The sequence below is a fragment of the Alosa pseudoharengus genome, unplaced genomic scaffold, assembly GCF_046254945.1.
Source record: "Alosa pseudoharengus isolate Yale_2024_CS ecotype anadromous, Long Island Sound unplaced genomic scaffold, YU_APseudo_1.1 YU_APseudo_1.1_scf_9, whole genome shotgun sequence".
NCBI classification, from domain to species: Eukaryota; Metazoa; Chordata; class Actinopteri; order Clupeiformes; family Clupeidae; genus Alosa; species Alosa pseudoharengus.
In genome coordinates, this window is record NW_027468881.1 from 20,706,450 (window position 1) to 20,728,802 (window position 22,353).

Here is a 22,353-nt window from a genome sequence, read left to right on the forward strand (position 1 = left end):
AGCAGTGGCGGAGAGGAGAGGAGAGGAGATGGAGCTGCTTCTATGCTCTGGTGGGTAGAGGAGTGGAGAATGTGGTGCAGCCGAGGCATTCACGTAATAATGATACAGGTGCACACGTGTAATCATCATAGTGCATACAGGCAGAGCAACTGTGCAAATACATACACATGGACATATATACATACAACCTATGCATACTGAGCCATGGAGATACACACAATAAACATACACACACACACACACACACACACACACACACACACACACACACACACACACACACACACACACACATACACACACACACACACACACACAGTCACGTTCACTCACACAACCCTACAATCACAGGCATCTGCTCTGATCGAGGCTGTACTTCAGTCATGCTGGACAGCACAGCATCATGGGTAATTTGCTTAGATTACACCACAGAGCCGTGGGATTGACAGCCTGCTGCGGGCACAATGGTCCTCAGAACCATCCTGCCTCTCTGAATAAAAAAATCGAGATCCGCCATAAGACAACACTTTGAAACATACCCGTGAACAACACTTTGAAAAATATCTGAGAAATATGAAAAGTGTGCTAATTTAATTGCAATGTGACACATTGATGACAAGCAGTCTATATTCTATACAGCTACTGTCAGACACCTAACACTAATGTTAAAAACACACCACAATGAATGCAATCTAGTGAGATACTATAGTACTGCAGCAGCCTTCACCACTTCTTTTTTTCTGCAGACAAATAACCTTTGACCCCTCTGTGCCTGACCTATGGCAATTCTGAGGTGCTGAAAAGCACTTCCAGGTCACACTGTGATTTAGTGCGGCAGGGTCATGCCCCAGGCAGGGAGAAGGCACGTCTGATATTATACCTCTGACCTCCTGGCCATACGCCAACCTCTCTCTCTTTCTCACTCTCTCTCTCTCTCACTCTCTCTCTCTCTTTATCTCTTTCTCTCTCTCACTCTCTGTCAGCAGACACTCCCAGAATGTATCACTCCAGAGCAGGTGCCAACTTCACATAACCAGGGAGAAAATGTATAGACGATATATGGTATATATACATACACGGTATATGGGATGAGATGGGACATTATTCCGTACTGATAAGAGCCGCATGGTGCTGAGCGGAACGCGGAGGGCGAGATATGAAATGAGGATCTGGGAGTGGGTCCGTGGCCCACATCGATATGTCATGTGCTGATAAGCACATGTTTGTGTTGACGCGCGCGGATGCGGACAGCAGTGCCAATATGCATGCATGTTTGTGTCGTCACTCAGGCACAAATGTGAAATAGCACACGGACAGATGTGGAGAGCTCACAGAAGGCTTGCACACATAAATATAAACACACAAACACACATACACATCCGCATACACATGAAGGCAAACACATATAAAGCCTTATGGTACCAGTATGAAGAACATAACATAAAAATTCAGCCATTATACAAATAAATCCCGCACATTCAAATGCACAAATACATACAATTTGATGCACACACACACACACACACACACACACACACACACACTATCTCTCTCTCTCTCCTACACTCACACACTCACAAAGCTTTTGATGGTTGAATGCATGGCTCAGCAGTCACACCTCTCTCTCACACTCCTCATTGATTGTCATGGTGTTAGATTGGTGTCAGGAGGAAGAATGGACACAGAGGAGAAGCTCGTTCTGCCAAAGATTATCTCCCCAAGACACTCTACTCGCCTCGCAGCTGGAGCAGAGCCGTGGCACAAGTGCTACCTGATTCCATCTGTGCCGCCATGCGACCGTTACCACCACCGCTGCCGCAAAAACAAACACCAGCACCGACCGCCACACCGTAATACGAATAGATACTCTCCGTCTGAAAAATACATACATGCGCGCGCATATGCATGCTAAAATGAACATTCAATCATTTATATGCATCGCTGTGCGTGCATATCCATCAACATGTGCATTTACAACAACATCCATACATGTGGGCACATACAATTACACACACACACGCACACACATGTACACACTTGCATAAAGACAACCCACTCTGTCAGGTCTCAGCTTGCCCCATGCCTTCCAATAAAAGTGAGCATTGACGTGCGCCATTCTATCACACCAGCTCATCCCCTCCTCTCCCATTCTACTCAGTGGCAGGGGGGATGTGTGTGCTGTACTTAGTCGCCATGGAGACCACAAACACCCCGCACAGAAAATTCCACACAGAATAATAGCCGGCCAATTGTGTCTGTTTGCTCTCCAACAAGCTGCGGGATTAGAGGCATTTTCTTGTCAGAAGCGTAAACTATTTTTATGTTGGAGAGGGAAGAAAGGGAGCGGGGGCCAAATATGAAAGCGGCATACTAATGCTGGCCCGTGACAGGTCCACCCACCCCTGCTCAGAGAAGAGCCAAGGAGAGAGAGAGAGAGAGGAAAAAAGAATGAGTGGAAGAAAGAGAGAAGAAGAGAGAGAGAAGCCAGAGATAAATCCTTCCAAAAAGCACAAGCAGGAACCAATGAGCCAGAGGTGAAGGCTCCCACACACACACACACACACACACACACACACGCGTGCATGCACATATACGCACACACACACACACTTGTACGCGTGTACACACACACTCAACAGCTTCAATTGGGCCTGTTATGATCAGGGGCTGCTTCCACAAGCAACTCAGATGATAAGCCACCACACAGCCAACAGAGGCATCACAAGCATGGAGGCATAAAGAAAGAGAAGAAGGGAAAGTGTGCAGAGATGAGAGAGAGAGAGAGAGAGAGGGACAGAGAAATGAAGAGCAGACAGAAGAAGAAAGAGAGAGAGAGAGAGAGAGAGAGAAAAGAAAGGATAAAGAGCAGAGAGTGACTGCCCAAAGTTCAATCAGTAAGTGAAAGGAGAGAGAAATAGAGTGAGACTGACAGTCAGAGAGAGAGAGAGAGAGAGAAAGAAAGAGAAGGGGAAAAAAGATGACTCTTTGAATGCTACTGTGTCTGAAATGCCAAACATTGGAGCCGGGGTTGCTGACCTCCAGTTTTCGCTCCCTCCAGAGGAACATTTGCATTGTGGGCACATCTGCGTCCGGCTGACAGGCCCCTTCACTCGAGGAGACACCACCTGCCTGGACAAGACCCACTTGTCCTCTACTGCAGGGGACACAGAGCCTCAGGTCAAATATATTAATTGATCAATCAGTCATATTGCATATCGTCCTCTGGGAGAAATGTCTTATTCAGTGGAGTCTATTGGTTATGAAATACAGTGGTCATATGGTGGAAGACTGCTACAGTGACAACTGAACAATGGCTTCCTGCCACATGACTTTAATGCGCGGCAAAGTAGCATCATCCTGCTTGTGCTCTGGATTTTTCTGAGGTGGTGGAACAAAGTGAATATCTGAATGACCTGATCGTGTTCCGTTATCTCACTCCGTTTTAGTGAGCCCCTCAGTAGTGTGCGAGTCTGTGTTGGAGAATGTCAGATAACGTTCGATTCTGCCTCTGACCGCCAAATCAATCACCGAGTGTATTTTGTTTGCAGCGTGTCAGATAAGTCCAAACAAGCTTAACATGCACTGATTTGTTTCTTATTTGGATCAGCATGAATGGAGGGGGAGTCGGCACAAAGGGAAGCTATTAGCTGTCATCTTGGATTAACTGCAAGGAAAAGAAGAAAAAAAAACCCTCTTGAGCCCCAAACATCCACAACCATTTTCTGCACAAGCGCACAACCAACCCCCTCACACACACTTTTTTGCCATGGCCTCATTACCTCTCCTCAACCTCCAAACTATGGTCTCATTGTCTGTCCAGTGAATATATTCTACACATATATACATACATAAAACCTATATATCTCTAACATATATGTGTGTGTGTATTTGGTTGTGTGTGTGTAGCACACGTGCCGGATGTGTTATTACATTACCTTGGCTGAAGCCAGGCTGGCCTCAGCCGTATGCATGAGCAGACAGAATCAACGTTGCAAATGAATTTGGAGAGGCGTAATGAGAGGCAGCAACTGGGCAAGGGCCCCCTCGATTTCACAGCACAATCATTACCTCCACATAATGCTGAAATAACACGCCTCGCCCTCGCTCCTTGGCACGGCCCCCCCTCCACCACCACCAACACACACACACACACACACACACACACACACACTGCTGTAGCCCTCTCTGGCTGGCCCTAATGGGGAGGAAGACGGCCCAAGGTCAGACGCCACACAGCCTAATGGGAGGTGACAGGTGAAAAGAGCCGCTCCAGACTCCTTTGATTAAAGTTGCATTTTTGGGGAGTAAGTGCTTTTCTCTCTCTCTCTCTCTCTCTCTCTCTCTCTCTCTCTGTGTGTGAATGAGTGAGTGAGTGAGTGAGTGAGTGAGTGAGTGAGTGAATGAATGAGTGAGTGAGTATATGACAGAGTTTGAATGTAAGAGCAAGTGTGTATCTGCATGTGGGAGTTTGTGTCCTAGACTTCATACAATGTGAAAATGCAGTGTCAGAATACAATTATTATGACCGCCGCGCAGCGAAGCGGCGGTCATATAGGTTTAGTCAGAATTTTTTTTTTTTTTTTTCGCATGCCCAAATTTCCATCAATGAGTCCCGGGACACTGAAAGACCGGGGTACACGAAACTTGGTGGGCATGTAACCCCACATGGATAGCATGGAACCATCGTTTTTCGTTTTGATCTGTGGCCCCCCCGCTGGACTGGACCCCCCGAAAGGAGGGTAGGGCAGACACAGTTTTCTGTGAATATCTCGAAAACCGTAGGGTTTAGGAGGACCATTTTTTTTTATATGTTGATCTCAAGGGGCCATGTCAACCCATTCCATAACCACTCATTTCATGTATAGCGCCACCTAGTTAAACACAAAAAAGTAAAAATGAGGTGTTGTAATTGAAGGTATCTGTGACCTAACATAGTCAAAACTGCACGAAATTGGAAGTGTAGGATCATTATGACACCATCTGTATGCACGCCAAGTTTTGTGGAATTCCGTTCATGGGGGGCCACACAATAAATTAATTTATGTTACTATAGACCAACTGGCCTGTAGGTGGCCGGAGACAGTTTTCTGTGAATATCTCGAGAACCGTAGGGCCTAGGAGGTCCACCTTTTTTATGTATGTTGGTCTTAAGGGGGCATGTCAACCCATCCCATTACCACTTATTTCATGTATAGCGCCACCTAGTTAAAAATTAAAAAGCAAAAAATTAGGTGTTTTCATCACAATATCTCTGGCTGACAAGGTCAAAACTGCACGAAATTAAACGTGTAGGATCATTATGACACCCTCCGAATGCATGCCAAGTTTTGTGTACCTTCGTTCATGGGGGGCTTTACAATAAAATAATTTATGTGTTCATTTAGTGACGTACACCAACAAGGATTCCCGGGACACTGAAAGACCGGGGTACACAAAACTTGGTGGGCATGTACCCCCACATGGATAGCATGGAACCGTCATTTTTCGTTTTGATCTGTAGCCCCCCCGCTGGACTGGACCCCCCGAAAGGAGGGTAGGGCAGACACAGTTCTCTGTGAATATCTTGAGAACTGTAGGGCCTAGGATGACCATTTTTTTCCGTATGTATGTATACCAAGAATTGAGTGTGGATAATGCAATTTAGTGAGACAGTTAGAATCATATAGGCCTTTCAGCGTGATTTCTTTTTGTGGAAAAAATGTGCTGGACTGGGCGGCGGTCATATTTTGTACCGCTCTGCGGTACATCTAGTTTTAAGCCATTTCACATCACAGAATGCACAAAGCACCAGATCCAGTCCTTTATGTGATGACCTTTCGTGTCTGGATTATTAAAAAGGACACAAGTCAGCAGTAACTCCACATTACCTACCTAGAGAACACATCTCCCAGAAATAATGCCTACAGCACTGGCCATTTTGTAGAGTATTATAGTTTGACTAACAGAGTTTGCATTCCTTTCCTTAAATAAACCACACAAAGGCTTGCTAATCATATTAAACTATTAACACTGGCAACATCAGGGATAATCTAGTAGACCAATAAGGATACAGAAGCATATAATAATGAATTCGAATTACACAACATGATTCAATTTTAAATGAGTTAATAATCATGTTGGATCTCAGCCATGTCCTCAGAGAGAGAGAGAGAGAGAGATAACCAGAAATGTGAAACATCAATGTCCATAGTATATGTTCATTTCACAATGTTTGTATTAAATATGTAAGTGTAGGCTACATAAATGGGCATATACTGCATGGTGTATTATAGGTATATTGCTCACCTGTGCCTACTCTTAAGCATCACAATCTTATATGTAACCCTTTGTGTTAGGGGTTTAAGGGTCAACTTCTACATAAGGAACATCAATTCTACAATTTTGCTGTTTTAAAATATTACCTTGTGTTTTTTTTGTCTTGCCATGCTAATGTTATTAAGTAAATGACACTAGAAGACATACACATTATGAGGTCCCTGAGTTCATATGTGTGACCTGCTTGACTGCTACCCATTCTTTTTGAAACCATTCTCACAGGCCGTTCTATCACAGCAAACAAAAAGGCCTGTGGTTGATGGCACCGAGTGCCTGAATGGATTTGATTTGGCATGTAGCACAACTTCACCAGATGGCCACCAAGCAGGACCCCTGTGGTGGGCAAATATGGGTTGTTGCTCCAAACTCTTTTTACCACAGAGCTGGCAGACAGTGGAGGCCCATGTTGTTGTTATGTTTGATCTAATAGCAGAACTATGGAGTTTCAAGGTCATGCAATAAATATGGGGATGGTCTATGTTGGACTGGTGTTCCCAACAACGTCAAGTGTTTTGTTTACTGAAATAACCTCAGTGACAAAATAATTTAACATAAGGGCATGCTCAGTGTTTCAAAAAGCTAACACACAAATAGCGCTTGTGTGTGTGTCTGTCTGTGTGGTGTTTGTGTGTGTGATGAGTGTGTAGGTGAAATTACAGGAGACACATACTACAATAACAGAGAAAGGTCATTTCAAATGTGAATTGCAGAATTAAAAAAAAAAAAATAGTGGATGGCAGAACTACATAAAGAAACCTACATCTCTGCTAAAGAGCAGTGATCTGAACTGTACACAAACACACACCCTCACACACACACTCTCTCTCTCTCTCTTCCTCCCAAGAATATGAATGAGGTATTAGTATGCATGGTGAGCAGAGACAACATATCCCAGGGTAGAGAAATATTTATTCACAATACAAATTATCCATCCGCTCGCAAGTACAGAGGCGCACACGAACGTGACACATGCTAAAGGCTGTTAGCCGTACAGCACGCGGCAGCAATCCATAAACACTAATAAACCGGCTTCTCTCTGTGGGTCTAAAAGCAGAGCGCTGTTCAGTGTTTAATGGCCCCTTTTATAAGGCCAGAAATCCTTGACAAGAAAAAAAGGTTTACAGGCCTAAAAGAGGTTTTAAAGCATTGATATGGAGCAATGATTATATTGGCTCATTTGGTCAGCTGTGGAGAGAGAGAGAAATGTATGAATAATATGTATATATCTGGGAGCTAACCCAAGAGACCGGCAATACCTTGTTCAGTTCCTGGCTTTGGTCATGTATTGTTTTTTTAGTATGATCAACACCTGTTTTTCAAGTGTCCACATGCGTGCACACACACACACACACACACACACACACACACACACTTAATTTTCGAAGCACAGGAATGACAGCAATGCATGTGACATTTTTTGGTAAGAGGCCGAGTGTGGCAGTGCTTGATAATAGCCACACTGACACCATTAAGACATCGCTGGGCTGACATATATCTCAGGATAAAAGAGAGAGAGAGAGAGAGAGAGAGAGAGAGAATAGAGTACTATGAAGTGGAAAAAGCCTCTCATCCTCACTTGCCAGCTGACGTGCGAGACATCTCTGGTAAGCTGATGGAAGACATAGCCAGGAGCTCCTGGCACTGACTGTCTACAGGGAAGCATTTATTCTCTGATCAGGTGTGTGAGACTCTGTGACCTTACTCACGTCATTCTGACACACACACACACACACACAACACACACACACACACACACACACACACACACACACACACACACACACACACACACACACACACACACACACACACACATTCATACTTGTGCTCATCCATAATGAAGCTATCCACACCACCGTGGCTCTGTGAGAACAAACAAGCTCTAGACAATGAGTAGTTCTGAATCTTTTGAGATGAGGTACATCATTAATGTATTGCTTTAAGAATACATTACCGTGTGGGGATTTAAAAAAAAAAAATGTATTCAAAAGCTGCAATTTGTAACAAATATACAGGCAAATATGAAAGGATTAAATGCTCTGTGAATGAAGAAATAGCTGAAAACTTTGTTATTAAATGTACTGAAATGTCAACATAGACTGGCATATACTGGCAGAGTAAAGCATAGGATACACAGACACACGCACACACACACACACACACACACACACACACACACACACACACACACACACACACACACAACCACCACCCCCCCCACACACACACACTATTACACTATACAATTATGAAAAATATTAAATGACAAGAATCAAGCGCTTTGTTTTTCATGTACCTTGCAAATTATTTTTATACAACAATTCATTTACTTAGAATTGAAATGATGATAAAGTATTGATCATCTGATTGTGTCCTACATTGCTTTGTGGCATTAATATACATTTAGCTGAAGCAACCGTACACAAGGCTGAAATGTAATTATCCTCTCATTCGGTTCAGTTTAACTTATGAAATGTTTTCAAGTGAGGACTTAGCCAAATGATCGAATGCATTCTGCATGGTTGGTGGTTGTCAGATGCTTTTGCATTACGCCTGGTGTACTTTGCTACTTTCGCAGGGGTAAAAAAACTACATTAATAACTTATTAAATCATATAATCATATTATAGCATGCATGGGTATTCATTTATATATGTGTGCGTTGTCCTCGGATGGATATGCCCAGCAAATCGAGTTAATCACGGCATTGAAGGCAATAATGAGTATAGCATTCTTCTGAGCAGACTAACAATCTTATTAAGGAAGGCTGATGTGCTCCCCAAAACAGAAAGGCAACCTACAAATTCATTATGTTCTAATTTAGAGCATAAAATAAGACAGAGAATCTTGAGGCAAAAACAAACAAGCGACAAGCAAACAAACTGAAAAAGTCCAAAGCGTCATCGTCAATGGACACACATCAACCATGGCTGCAAAAGCACTCTAAAGTGAAAAAAAGGTTGTTTTTTTTTACTTTTTAAAAAGGAATTCTCATTTTCCGCTGCTAAGAGACATTAGGGAAGATTAAATAACAGAGAGAGAGAGAGAGAGAGAGAAAGAAAGAGAGAAAGTCAGACAAAGAGAGAGAGAGTGTGAGAGAGAGCAATGGAACATAATCTGTTAAAGAAAGAGTATCGCTCACCATACACAGTGTTCCCCATAGCTATTCTGAGGTAGCCAGCAGTGAGATGACATGTGATGGATATGAAATCAAAGGCCTGCCAGCCCCACTGATAGCACCCTTTCCAATTCAGGCCTCCCATTACACATTACTGGTCAATAGACCTGGCTGAGGTCTCCTATAGAGGAAATGAAACTGTGTGTACGCACGCATGCATCACAACCTTTCCTTGTCAATAGCGATCTATGTTATAGAAAATCAACAGGATGAAATGATAGATTTCACCTCCATTAAACTAAGTTCAACAGAAGTGACATTTAATGACTTGGAACGCCAGAGGAAATGAACGAAATGATCTTGTTCGGCTCACATTGAACATGCACTGTATATATGCATCCAATAGGTAAAGGGAATTAAATGACACATCTTTACATTGCAAATAGACATACATTGCATTTGTGAAAGAGTAATCCATGATGGTAAAAAGCTAAAAGAGGGGAAAAAATCAAAGTGCATCAGGCAATTTGAGACCCTCAGTAAAGGCCTTACATGACACTGTATAGTCCCAATGAAGTGAGCCCTCTCCTGTGTTGTAATACAATCACTATATCAAATCCATGTTATTTATACAATGGGTACAGCTAGCCTGCACCCCCCCCCCCCTCCGCTCACCCCCCAGGCAGCACCCATCTCCCTCAAATGAGCCTCCACACCCTACATTACATGCTGGTGTCACTGACCGGCCCCTGAGTTTATGAAGCACATCAGCCAAGAGCATCAGCCATTACAGCATGGCAACCCCCTTTCTCCATCTCCCATGAGTAGGTGTTAATCCCCCCCTCTCTCCCTCTCTACCTAAGTCAGAGCGCAGGCAGGCGGTGAGGGGTGGGGGGTGGGTGGGGGTTGGGATTTCAATTCCCATCCTCAGTGGATGTCATTTTGGCAAACTGTAATAACTTTAATGACTGTGGGTTATGGTAATTTTTCAATTAATCCAAATTAAAAAGGATCGCCGCACGGCATTTCAGCAAGGTGCGTGAAGGCTTGTCTGACATGGAGAAACCACAGATCACAGGAGGTATTTGAGTGTGTGTGTGTGTGTGTGTGTGTGTGTGTGTATGTATTTATGTATGTATGTGTGTGACTCTGTCCAGGGAGTCTTCCATTATTTGTTTGCCATCATCATGGTTGTTATTATCATCGTTATTAGTATTTTCATTTACATGATTTTCAGCCCACTCACTGCTATCTGTAATGCCACTAATATATGAATGCTACAACCAGACCACCATTACTTCTGATAGCCCTGCCTTATTGTTGCTACCTGCCTACCTCCCAGCATCGTCATTAATGCAGAGGACCCTGGACAGCAACAGGATCATGTTGATGTGAACAGATGATCTTGCTTACTTCCTGTGGCCTTGAGGAAGGAGAGAAGAGGTGTGGGGGAAAAGAAGAGAGAGAGAGGGGAGAAAAAAGAGAGGAGAGGGATGGGAAGGAGGGGGGTAGGATGCCTCCATTCAAATACGGCCATCACTTTGACATTCTGCTTGACATTCAGGTAGCATAGCAACATGACAACACAGTTACGAGCCCTGTGAGAGAATCGGGGCTTTTTGAAAAGGTTGACATGATAGTGTGCAGGTTCCGTTTATGAGATCATACCATCGCTCTCTCTTTCTCTCTCTCTCTCTCTCTCTCTCTTACTGTTCGCCGTTGAAGGGTCTGTCTCATTTGAAATTTAAAGCACATCCTTTCAGGAATCTGTAAATACCTTTACAAGCAATTCATAAATAGTGTAGTCTTCTCTTTGCTCGTGCGTGTCCCTCATGTGATTTAATGAGAATAGGGGGGCAAAGCAGATCAATACCTCACCATTAAATTCAGCAGAAAAAAATGTAAATGACCTTCTTTAATATTATAACACCGGTTTTGATTGTCAAAGTGGAAGAAAAGAAAACGTGAGGGAAAAAGAAAATGCCAAAGAGGATGAAAATGAAGAAGGGAGTTTAAAAAATCATGAGCTGGTCATTCGGGTTATGTAAATTCACACATTTTGACCACAGTGCTAAATTCATAATTCATAAAGATAAAAGATGAATCTCTTATTAGGTGCCTTGCCTATTTCGATTGGTTCTCTCAATTAAAAAACACAAGCGCCCACTGACTTTTTTCTCTCCTACTTGTGCAGTGATAAGAGCCAAGAAAGAACTGTCCCCTAGGAGCGGATCAATACTGCTACCCTGCTAACCCCCCAACAGCCGTCTGTTTGCCTAAATAATATATTTTCACTTTATGCGCCATTTATCAGTAGAAGAGAAATACTACAATTACAAGCCACAAGAAGATCCGCACTAAATTACTACAATCAGGGCAGAACAAAGAGGTCGAGATCAAGAAGAAAGCGAAAGTGGAAGAAAAAAAGAGGGAGGGAGGAGAAAGAGAAATAGGACGGCTCACTAGAACAAAAGGAGTTCAGAATTGTAAGAATTGAAGTTGATAAAAAAAGACAGAAGAGAGAATACACATCTCCAACTTATCTCATGCTAGCAATCCTCTGAGGGGAAACTCTGTGCTTGGGAGAGCGCAACATGAGCGGATTACAAAAGACAAGCCACAAACAGAACAGACTGCGGGTCAACAAACAGTTCGGAATCTTTCAAAAAGAAAATAATGTTTTTTTTTTTTTAACAAAGCCTCCCCCAACTTAGTGGTGGCTTTTGTCTTGTCCTGTTTAATTTACAGCAGTGCTGTTATCTAATCAATGCAGGTTGCAAAACTATCCACCAAAGTGCCCCTACACCACTTCCAATAAAACAGTGCTAAAGACACAGCTTGGCCTTTACATGAGAGCCACCCCACCACCCTAAACTCTACCCCACCCTGTCAGGCCCCTGTCCCTGAGGATGGAGTGACTTCTGACCTGGATCCTGGATGCTGGCGTACCCCCCACCCCCTCTGGGCACCAGGAGCTCCGGCAGTGCCCACAGGGGACAAGAAAGAGGAAGAGAGCAGAGATAAGACCTGACACTCCTCCACCCTCCTCCATCTCCTCCACGGTGACCCCTTTTCCACAGGCACAGTCTCTCTCGCTGGGGTGCCGGCACCCGTGGTGCAAGGGCTGGTTAGGGAGGCTGGGGAAGTCACAAAGTTGGGGGTGGGGGGGTGGGAGAGTGGGGCTGTCTGGGGAGGGTAAGAGGGGGCAGTTGCAGTACGTGACCAGAGGCCTGAGTTCACATCGACGTGGGACCTGGTGAAAGCCTGGGTGTGAAGAGGGTGACTATAATGAGCCTAAATGTAGGACTGATACAGAGGTAAGCCAATTAAAGCATCCTGAAAGAGCTCACTAAACCCCCATCCCCCAGTCCAAACACCCCCCACCCTCCTCCACCACAGCAACCCTACCCATCAATCTGGGCCAACAGCTAAAGTTTACAACAATAGATTTGGCTAATTAGCAGCACATTTCCTCCCGACATATGCCAGAGAATAGGGGGGCCGAGACAAAGGTGCTCGAACGACGGTATCTGTTTACGACAGATGCAGGGGCCACAAAAATGTGACATATTGATAGGGACCACTCCACACCACATTCACACGGCCACACAATTAGCTACAACTCATATTTTTCTTTTCAGTCGTGCAGCTCTTGAAGATAATGGTGAGGCAGATGATGATGTCCATGATAACGAGACTGAAGTGCCAATGCTAATCTCAGTGTCGCGCTGAATCACAGATAAGTATAAAGCCAGAACTGACAGCCAGTAATGTCGATGACCTTACTATGTAATTTTTTTTTTACTGATTTTATTCATAGTTTCACACATTGCTGTTAGCAATTATAAGTATCTCCAGAAAAGTTTCACAACAATACATCACAAAAATGACATATACAAATACTTACATCTCACGTTATAGTTTCATTGACCTTTCAAACACAGACTGAGAGAGTATAGAAAGAAACAATAAGATCTAGGTCTATCACAGCATCCATCCCAAAGGTATAGCAGCCTCATAGCTACACCTCCATTATTTCCACCATAACAGGACCAGATTGTAGGCCAGACTAAACATAGCATTTATCAAGGCTCACCTGATGTTTCTGGGACAAATATACAGTGAAACAGCAGACGTCTCATGGGAGTTAATAATGACTGTGGCCCTCTTAAGCAAACACAACATCTATAGGACATGTGAGTGATAACCCATACTTCTATGTTCCCTTCTACAGAAATTAGGGGTAAAAACATGGATTTATTCCTAAATCAATATGACGATTTCAGGAGGATTTGAAGCTATATGCTAAAGGAAATTAGGATGTTTTTAAGCCTTTTTCAAAATATGTCACTGGAAGCCATAGCTAATATATTGTGTTACAATAGTATTGAATGCCATTTATGTTCTATTGTGAGATGCTGTCACTCCAAACCACTGCTGTAGAAAACTGAGCCTCAGGCTTATAGAGACATGTACCCTCAGGTCTGATTCTTGACCTTTGACCTTTCATATGTCACTAATGACATAGTTGCAATTCTGAGATTGCTTACCATAGTAACCGTGGTTGCAACAATGCAATGGTGGTAGCTGTCCAACACCTCCACCTGGCCATTGTCAACACACATATACGAGAGGCCCCCATGTCATTAGGATTAGAAAATGAGACCTTGCCTCATCATCTTGCCCACAACAATAGAGGCCTTTGTTGCCTGAAGAGGGTTCTACAAGATGTGGGTGGCCCTGAACTCATATCCAAATGACCACAATACCATAGCTCTGTTTGTCTTTGACACGTCTCTGTAAAAGTATATAAGCACTTCACTTCCTGTTTCCTCCTTTGTCTTGCTCTCGTCTCCTGTCCTGGGCGTCCCATCCCCTCTCCAAGGCCTGGTGGTGTCCAGACAGCTGTACCACACAGACCCCTTCTGCTGCCTTCCCTCCAGCAGCCTCCATCCATCCGCCCCGAACCCTCCTAATCTGATCTAATTACAGAAGTCACCCTTCGTCCAATCAGCGGGAGGAACCCGATTAGCTCCCTGCCATATGGCGCGTCAGTGAGACCCGGGGGTGGAGAGAGAGAGAGAGAGAGAGTCCATGCTCGGCCCAGGGAGAAGCAATCCAACACAGAGTGAGGGAGTGATAGATAGATAGACATGTCAAGGAAGTGTTTGTGTGTGTGTGTGTTCGTGTGCATGTACATATGCTCGCATGCGCTTGTGTGTGTGTGTTTGTGTGTGTGTCAGAGAGAGAGAGAGAGAGAGAGAGAGAGAGAGAGATAGAAAGAGAGATTCAGGTCATTTGATGGCCTGATGTCATCTGGTAAAATAATATTACTTGTACAGTTCCCGTATCATTTCATCAGCCAGGGTGATTCAGTAGTGAGTGTATCTGTCACAACTGCGCCAAAAGCAAGTGGCCTGATTTCTCATAAGCAGTATTACTCATAACATTGAGTGATGCTGATGCCATAACACAAACCCTACCCAGGCTGAGCCAGAAGCTAAAAGGAGAGATATTACACTCCACACTGCCGGCAATAAAGACAGACACTGTGCTCACTGAGACATATAAAGGACAAAGGAGAAAAGCAGCGACAGAGGGGAATATACAAATAGTCAGGGAAAAGCGGTAAGAATGTGTCCATGTGTATTGTTGTGCGCTGACAAAGAGAAAATCTGTTTGGCAGAATGAAGTAGTGTTACTGACGGGAAGAGAAGAAACAGGCCCCGTGTCTCTTTGAAGCACTCTTTATTGAGGAGCGTCAGCTGAGTGGCGTAATGAAACCGATACAGGCAGAGGAGCCGCTAATCAATACTGTACCGGTCAGCAACTCAAAGTGACTCCCATTAATAATGCCTCACAGGCAAAAGAAGAAGGCAGTGTGCAGGGGGGGGGGGATACCAGAGAGGAGCTGAGGGAGAAGTAGAGAGAAGAATGGGAAGGAGGAGGAGGAGGGGGAGGAGAAGGAGGAGGAGGGGCATGTTACTAGTACTCCCTGGACTGAGCCCTTCCTCTCCCTGGATGGATACAGGAAGCAAGTGAAGGACGCGTCCATTTTTGTTGGTAAACTAGTAGCACGTGTACTTGCACATGGAGAAGTTTTGTAAGTGGCAAGTTGGGAGATATAGTTGATTTTCATGAGATAGAGTCACACACAGACATAGGCATGTGTATACAGAAACACACAAACACAAACACACGCACACACACACACACACAGTACAGTACCCATGATATGAAGCTGCAGTTTCTCAAGCAGCCACACGGCTTATCATCATACAGTTGGATACTAACCCTGCCACTAGTCTCCACTCCACAAAAGCCTGATAACCAGAGAGAGAGACGGTGGTACAGTGACCTACTCCAAGACGCCCACCACTCCTCTTCACCCCTCCCTTTGTCCCTTTTTTCCAGCGCTGTTCACTGTGTGACTGTCTGGTGACCCACTGCAGTAACACAACAACAAACAAACAAAAGAAAAAAACAAGAATAGACATATCTGCTCCTGCAGCGCACCACTCAGTGCTTCCTTTGAGCTGCGTCGTGTCGTGTCGTGTCAGGGAGCGCCACTTAGGCATTAGCACCGGGGGTCTGGCTGCCTCCCCCTGCTGCTGTGGAGCTATGGAGCTGCTGTGGTTTCATGGGCCCTTTGCTGGCTGGCTTTTAGATACAGGGTGATAATGTAAACCAATTCCCTGCTCTGCCCTCCACACCGCAACAACCCCTCCCCTCATCCCCAGCATCCCCAGCCTACCCAGGCCCATTGTTCAGCTATCCTCTCCTCGATCTGAGTACTTCATGCTAAAAGGGAGGAGGGGAGGGGAGGAGGGGGGGTGAAATTACACCAGCCATTTAAGAGTACACAGGGGAAATCGACAGAGATGAGAATGAGCAAGTGGAAAAAGAGCAAGATACATATATTAAAGAGAAGGAGGGAGAGAGATGGAGAGAGATAATCAGAGAGAGAGAGAGAGAGAGAGAGAGAGAGAAGGAGAAATAGACAGATAGAGAAACCCATAGCGGTTTGCTTTTCTACAGTTCAATCAGAGGCAGTGAGCTGGAACTGTAAAGGGGGAAATATCATTTCACAACAATGATGAAAAACAACTGCACCGCGCCATTATATTCCATAATTCACAGCCCGCGGCTGTATAAAGGCCATCAAATCAGAACGCAGAATCTATAAACTTTAAATAGGGATTTGCATATGGCACTGGGGTTAAATATCATATGGAGAAAAACAACAGCAACTCCGCATTTGCTCTCTCTTTTTGTGAAATTGAGTTAATTGGGTATTTGCCTTCTCTGAAAAGGAGAGAAAGAAAGAGAGAGAAAAGGAGAGAGGAAGGGAGAGAGAGAGTGGGTGATGAAAGCTGTATAATAAACTATAAAAGAGAGGGGAAGTTTGCGTCTGTCTATTTGTTGGATGGCTGAGTAAAACAGAAAATTCTTGCAGAGCATCACCGTGAATGGATATTTACCACGACTGACAGGAGTCATTCTGCTCACACAAACACACACACACACACATTTGTACACACACAGACAAAGCTCACATACTGTATATGTGCAAACGCAAATAAATACATAGGAGTACACACAGACAAATACACATACACATACACAAACACATACATCAAACACATAAGGGTGCGCACAGACACACACACATGCGCACACTCCTTCAGCATGAAAGCACCTCAGTGAATGCTGTGATGTGAAGTGTGCGGACGACGATCGGAAATTAATCTGCTTTGAGGGGAACGGGGGAAAAAATAAAAGCAGGAGCGGAGTGGATCACGCCAACCCACTCGCTCGGCACGGAACTTTGCTCAGGAGCCACCGCCACCAATACAGCCTCCATCCCGTTCTGTTGCATCGAGGGGATTGGATCTCCCTCCAGGAGTCATTTACAAAACCCAGCAGCACACATTGCTTTTGACAGACAATACATTCCCCCGCAATCCACCGGCGTATATGTTTGCGGGCGCATAACACAATCGCTGCCATGAGGATTTACACTGTCAGTAGAATACAGATTAAACATCTCCACGACAACAGCGTTGACATAGAGGTGCGAGCGGCAGAGATGGGAGGTTATGATCTGGGCCTGCGCCATACACTGAGAGCCCCAGCACAGCACAGCGCAAATGTCACATAGGCTAGAGACCCCCAAAGCCCAACCACTAAAAGTATTAGCATGCTCTGTAGATTCACTAGCATGTATATTCAATTGGGTGCAATTAAAAGACATACGGAATTAACCTGAGACAGAGTCTTATGGTGCCATGTGTGTGCCAGCTTACATTAAAAAAGGGAGTTTTCTGGCACGAGGAGCTATGTAAGGTAAAGTTTGCCGGTCAGGGATTCTAGCGTGTGGCTCTCAAAAGAGGCCTTCATGCGCAAAAGCCCCATGCCGTCTGTCTGCCTGCCTGTCTGTTGGTACGCAGCTGTGTGGCGATGAAAAGGCTCATTCGCACAGGGATGGATTACTGCACGGGCCTACCGGGCCCAGGCCCAGGGGCCCAAGGGGTCAGGGGGCCCTGAAGCCCAAGCCATTGCATGGAATCATTGCCTCAATATCAACAAATCAGGATATAGGCTATGCATCTGATTGAATTTAGTATTGGCCATTCCCAAAATGCACCAGAATACAGGAAATGACACATCAAACGAATAAAAAAAATTCTGGGGGAGGACCCCCAAACCCCCCCCCCTCCCACATATGCGACAATTAGTGGGGGGCCCTTAATATATCTGGGCCCAGGGGCCTGAAAGTTCAGAATCCGCCCATGCATTCGCACATACACTCTAATCCACTTGAGACGGATTCTGGCCGTGGTGTGTTAAGAGGCACGGCCCTGACACCGGTCGCAATAAGAGCACTAAAAAGGGGGTTGCGCTCTGCTTGGCGGAAGTGGTAATTACCGTAAAAGGGTATCGGTTGGGTGATGTTCCACGGCGAGGAATTACTAGCCTGCTTCATGAGGGGAGTGGAGTAATGACTCCTGTAGGGAAAACTAGGAAAACTATCAGAGTACAGTAAACAGCTAACGGCCTCATGGATGCCATGCACTCTGGCGAGTCTCTTTCAGGTGATAGCCTTCTTTATTAAACGAGACAACAGCAGCAACAGCAACAGCAACAACAGCCTGTCCTGATGGACTTGTGGCAGGAACAACGAAGCAAAGTTTGTGGTTTATTTCACCTTGGCGTTGAAGCTTTTTTTCTTTTATGTTTGTTTTCAGACTAACATACTCATGCACACTTAGACACACATGAACACATACACACAGACGTGCTTTTTCTCAAGAAGTCCTGTCATTCCCCCACCCATGCAGAGAACCTCAGATATCTCTCTCTCTCTCTCTCTCAAACACCCTACACATATGCACACATCAGGAAACACACGCACCTTGATCCATATCTACGTTTCACTTTCACTCTTTGCAAAGAAAATAAAAACAAATTCATCACAGACAAAGGCAAAAAGATAAAAACAAAACAAATAAGCAGACACATGCAAAACAAGAGAACAGAGGGGTGAAGTTTTACAAGCGCGCGCATGCACACACACACACACACACACACTCAGTTCAACTCCTCCCTCCCTGCGAGTGAGTGTTGCATGCAGCTTTCCATTCTCCATTTCATCCATTTACATCAGACCTGATGTTGCCACGCCAGACTACAGACGAGCGACTCCGCCAGTCCCTCCTGGAACGTCTCCGCGGGAGAAATTAGGGCACATTACAATGCCTTAAGATCACATCACAAACTACAACAAAAGGAAAGTTTCTCTCTTTTTTCCCGCTTCACGTCACCTATGTTTTTTTCTTTCTTTTATTTTTTGGGGATAAGACTGCCCCCCCCCCCCCCCCAAAAAAAAAGCACATCACGCAGCAAAAGGAGAATATAATAGGGTTGATTAAATATGGGCCAAACACAGAAGTCTACTCTGGGGGGGAGCAGGTGGCTCTCAGGGGTCTCAGAGAGAGAGACAGAGAGTAAGGGAGAAGAACAGAGAGGAAAAGAGAGGGAGAGAGTGAGAAAGAGAGAGAGAGAGAGAGGGGTGGGGGGGAGACTCGCCGCCTTATGTGGGTCACTGTCGGCTCTCTCTCAGTGCCTGCTCCATCTCACTCCCACAATGCACTGGGGTTAATGGGCAATGTGTCCCCCAAAGCACTCAGCCAAGTGTAAGGAGGAAAACACACAGATAATAGAAATAGAAACGCAGATACACACAGGCATGGCTTAGACGCACGCACACACACACACACATTTACACACAGAAAGACCTAAACATACACAAACACACTAAGAGAGGCACAGTCAGAAACCCACACGCGTCTCGTCTGATTAGGACATCAATATTACATCTGATTCCCATGGACCTCGGGCCCTGTGGAACTGACATGTGAAGTACAAGACTAAACTGCGGGGCAATGCCTTTGTACTGCTCTTCACACTAGAAGTGTGTGCTTCTGCTAGAGTTACAGTGTGTGTGTGTGTGTGTGTGTGTGTGTGTGTACCTGAGCACATGGGTCTACACACAAGAGATCAAGCATGCATCTGAGGCCCACAATGGTTGTGTGTGTGTGTGTGCGTGCGTGTGTGTGAGTGAGAGAGTGAGTGAGTGTGTGTCACTGTCTGGGAATTCAAGTGCATGTGTGTGTATTTCTGTGTATTTCTATATGATGCTACATGGGTGTGTGCGTGTTTGTACGTGGACATATTTGCTCATGTGAGTGTTATGTTAAGTGAATATGTCTGTGTGTGTGTGTGTGTGTGTGTGTGTGTGTGTGTGTGTGTGTGTGCATGTGTGCATGTCTGGGTTTTCATGCAGAGAGGTGACAATCTCTGTCAGTGAGGCGAACTGTGAGGAGCTGTGTTCAGACAGACATGAAAGTGCAGTCAGTCTTCTGGAAGAATCCGGATTCTCTCAGAGGGGGCAGCATGGAGGAGAAGAGAGGGGTGTGGAAGGGTGGGGTCGGGGGGGGGGGGGCAAGATAAAAGGGGGTGGGGGGGGGGGCAGGGCCAGGGGTATGGACAAGCGTGGACACAGCGGCGATGCAGACTAGACACACGTCAGGGATTACTACCACATTCCACATCCACCCTTTTGTGAGTCCTGTCCACTCGACTGCCCATTCAGAGTGCTGGGGGCCTACTCTATTCCTGATCCTAACATGGATCGGTTTCCAACAAACCAAAAACAAGTGCAGACAAGCAAAGTAGTAAACAAAAAAATACACATACATGTTTACTCAAATACACACAAACAATCACACAGAGATATAACAAACATGCACACACACAAACACACACACAATACCACCCCCACCCCCCTTTGTGGGCCTTGACATATGGCGCATACAATTTCCCTCTCAATTTCAGATCCAACTCCCACTGATGGTCTTCTGTGCCAGAAAATAGTCACCCCCCTCCCTCCTTCCCTCTCTCTCTCTCTCTCTCTGTGAAAGTCATCTGCTCTCTGAGCTGTAAGCACCATAGCGCCCGTGCACCCAAATGAGAGCATACAAATGATTTGTGGCACAAGCGTCCCGCCAAGGTGCAAGGCAATAGAAGCAGAGGAGCGCGGGAGGCAGCATGAGTGTGTGTGTGTGTGTGTGTGTGTGTGTGTGTGTGTGTGTGTGTGTGTGTGTGTGTGAGAGAGATAGAGAGAGAGAGAGGGGGGAGATAATGTCACTTTCACCTTGTATTCCTGCAACAGCCCATAATGATCATTTTTCCCCATTTTCACAGCAAATTCGTTTCAGCGCCGGTGAGGGCAACAAGCACCCTCTCCATCTCCAAATAGAGATGAGGGCGTGGGGTGGGTGGAGGAGGGTGGAGCAGGGCGGGGAAGGGGGAAGGAGGGAAGCAGAAGAGGAAAAAGAAAAAAGAAAAAGAAGAAGAAAAGGATTCCGTGGTGTCTATGGTGACCTTTTTCTGATCCAACCCCACTGATGAATCCTAATGAAAGATTTAATAAAATCACAGTTTACAATCTGTCACTGCATCAAAGCATGCAATCCAATTCAACCCCCCCCCCCCCCCCCCCCTCCTCCATTAGCGTACCCCAATAAGAGAAGAAAAAAAGAAACGTAAATGAGAGCCAGCGCGAGGCAAAAGGAGCCTAAATTGGCCTGACAGGACGGCCAGCGCCTGGGCCATTGGTTCCAGCTGGAGCCTAATGTCAGAACTCGTCACATTCATTTGGCCGTTAATGAGTGTGCAGTCAACAAGGTATTCTGCACTCTCCAAGCGCTGTCACACCAGAGATCACACTTGCATTAGACACATCAAGAGAGACACTCACAACGCAGAGTTGATGCTTTTGAGGAGTGTTGACAGTGGCGTCACTTCATGTCGAAGTTTTTTTTTTCGTTTGTTAAAGCATCTCACCTTCATTTACTTCTCTCCTCTTTCCTCCCCATCTTCTGTGACTTTACAAAGTTCTCTGCTGCAATCATTCAATCAATCAAATAATCATTTATGTGCATACAACAGCAGTGTTGGAAATTACTGATTTGTATAAATAGTTTTCCAATATAAATGTATGTAGCATGTTATATAGAAAGTGATGTGTATCATTAAAGACACACAAAATTAGTACAAACAAGGAGTGTGGTGCTGAAACACCCAGACAATTTGGAAGTAGTGGTTGGTTTTGAGTCTCTGTGAAGCCCCACTTCACAATGCTGCCATCTGCTGGTGAGTCAGGGTATGATGTATTGTACTGGAAGTGCTCATGCCACAGACAGTCTTTTTGCGATAGAAACAGGTAAGAGCATTTACGACTCATGCAGGTGATGTTCTCTATAATATTTGCATGAGACAGCAAAATGGAACAGCAGGCCAATGTTAACACACAACCATAATATGATTGCACAGAAGCTTAGGTTTTTGCAATCTGAT